This window comes from Dermacentor variabilis, chromosome 4, assembly GCF_050947875.1.
Source record: "Dermacentor variabilis isolate Ectoservices chromosome 4, ASM5094787v1, whole genome shotgun sequence".
Taxonomy (NCBI): domain Eukaryota; kingdom Metazoa; phylum Arthropoda; class Arachnida; order Ixodida; family Ixodidae; genus Dermacentor; species Dermacentor variabilis.
In genome coordinates this window covers 58,553,927-58,556,646 of record NC_134571.1, presented here as the reverse complement: position 1 = coordinate 58,556,646, position 2,720 = coordinate 58,553,927, and the positions used below count along the sequence as shown (strand labels likewise).

General features: G+C 46.2%; 1 pseudogene; it reads left to right on the top strand.

Moving 5' to 3' along the window:
* The first annotated feature begins 1,325 nt into the window (after window positions 1-1,325).
* Window positions 1,326-1,496, top strand: LOC142580623 (U2 spliceosomal RNA; annotated as a pseudogene).
* The last annotated feature ends 1,224 nt before the right edge of the window (window positions 1,497-2,720 follow it).

The following is a 2,720-nucleotide window of genomic DNA, read 5'->3' as shown; positions in this document are numbered from 1 at the left end:
GCTAATTGCTAGACTGTTAATGCCGAAGGAAAGGGTTGTGTTGTCCTGTGACAGCGTGCGTTTTACATTCGTTGCTTTTTGCGTATACGTAAGTCGATCGGTTTTACATATAAGTAACGATTGTTTGGTCGAGTGTGAAGACGCCTCGCATTTCTTGTGCTTATTTTATTTTTTTCTTGCGATGAACAACTGTCGATAAGTGCTGTGCGCTGTCTCCTTTCTGTGCTTGCCCTTGTATGAATAGCTGCCTTCCAATACGGGGTTATGGTGCAGATCTCGGCGGCTGTGCGTGTCTATAAGCACGTGTATAAGTACTTGTCTATGAAGCATTACTTTGGGCCCCAAAGTAGTGCTTCGAGTGCCTCCGATACTGACGGGAGCTGGTACTCTAAGGGCTGTGTCGGATTTTGGGATAGCTGGCTTTAAGCATGACTACGTCTTCATTTTATTTTACTTTTAAAAAAAGAAAGGAGGAAGAATACCTTATTGTGCTCGGCGCGGTTGTTCAGGAAACGGTCACTCTCAGCGGGACTCTCAGGGAGAGTAGAAGCACGGACAAGGGATGTTCACCAAAAGGGCCACCGGTCTGATAAGCCGCAGCAGGACATAAGCAAAACGCGATGAATAAACGCCAAGAGAATGACAAGATAGATAGCAAGATAGATAGATAGCAAGACAGATATCAAATGGCCGGCACCATGCACACGCTTTAGCAGTCTCCACGAAGTCTTAGGCAGGAGTAGAGCCGATGATATAAACCTCTCTAGCCCTGCAGAGCGCTCTGCAGACAGCACGTGCCGGCAAAGTGACGTCTAACATCCGTCTTTATGCCGTTGACTGTGTTATTTATCGTGAAATAACTAACCCAGATCACTCCTTTTTATTTCAATCTGACCTTAACACCATTTCTTCGTGGTGTAACCAGTGGTTAATGAAATTAAACATCAACAAATGTAAAATGATGGAATTTTCTCGCGGTAGTGCTGTTTCTACACCCTCGTCAAAAAATTAACAACCCTATTCTGTCCTCTGTCACTCCCTATAAATATTTAGGTGTTCACATTACTAACAATCTGTCATGGAAACTCGCACTGAATACGTGACAAACTCTGCCAATGGAACACAAGGTTTCTTGCGTCGCAATTTTTCTCCGTGATTTTTGTATACATTCACGTGGAAGACGGGACCGCTGCCCGAAGAGCCGGAGCAAACTACACGCGCTTAACTTTTCGACCTGACCGACACCACGGGAGAGCGGAAGGAAAGGAAAGGATATATGCAAGCAGTTGGAACGCCGACAAAGAGAGGGCGGTGCGAACGTAGACATGGCTGACGTGTGTCAAAGAGTAGTATCTGGCCTTATCAGCTTAACGTCTGATACGGGTTGTATTTGGACCCAAGACATTAAACTGCAATTGGCGGAGTGCTTGAATCATGCTTCCCTCCGCTACGGGTCGGTGCGGTATTACCCAATCTTCGGGATCGGCCCACAGTTTTTGGTCTATGGACGTCGATACTTCAGAAACTAGCCCATATACAGCTTCGCTGTAAAATAAAATATATAACTGGAGTGACACACTAAAAGAAAAACTCACAGATTGTCACGTGTGCGCTTCCGCAGCGAAACTGAAAACGAAGCTTAGATTGCCTATTTTGCTTCTGCATTGCTTCGAGAACAATTGCTGCTGTCACACTTCGGATAATTTGCCATGCTTTGTTTAGCAGAGAGAGAACAGAAATCGGACGCCAATGTTCGGTTGTTGGGAAGTATTTCTTTAGTTTCACATATTCGAAAATACAGAACAGGTCATTTTCCAATATGAACAGTTAAATTGTAGTATTCGATAGGTATTCAAAACTTGTGGGCGAATATTCTCCCACCCATAGTTGTAAAATAAGAAGAAACAACATCATAGGTTCGAAATATATAGGCGCAGCTCGCTAAAGCGTTGTTGTGAAACGCGTTCTTTTAAAAGCGGCACATCTCCAGTGCATTCACGGCGCAGCTTGCTAAACTATTGGCGTAAAATGCATTCTTTTAAAAGCGGCGCTTACCCATTGCATTTGTAAGATAGCCTGCTAATGCGTCGGGTTAATGTCCGTTGGGGACTCTTGTGGCATGGGTTTGATTCTGCCCAGCATAGGAGAAATTTAAGGCATATTTTCGTCACTGTGGTGCGGCACATTCTCAGCCGCACATACCTAGTTACTAGAGTTGCCGTCAAAAACATTTATTGAAGAGCGGCACGCACGTACTGGCACACTCACAGTGACCCAACTTGTCGTCAAAGAGGCTCAACGAAGAGAAGCGCAAGCCGAGTGGCGCATACTGAGTGCTCCATGTGGCGTCAAATAGTTTTTTCGAAGAGCGGTGCCTGCTCAGTCCCGCATCTATAGCGGCCCCTGTCGCTGTGAAAGAAGTTCGTTAAAGAGCGGCACGTATGTGCACTTTGGCACACACTCAGCGACCCAAGTTGATCCAATCCTTGGTTTTGAAACCTGTTACCTCAGCGCAGCAGCCCGATGAGTTAACGTTTGGACCACGGAGTACCCAATGACCCAGATTGGCGGAAAAAATGGTTAGATACAAACACACAAACAACCTTAGATACATGCTGGGTACTTCTGACGACGGAGCTACGCAGCGGAGGCCACCTCGAATCTACCACCATGCCGCCAGGAGATGACGCGTCGCCGCCAGCTACGCCTGCGACCACCAC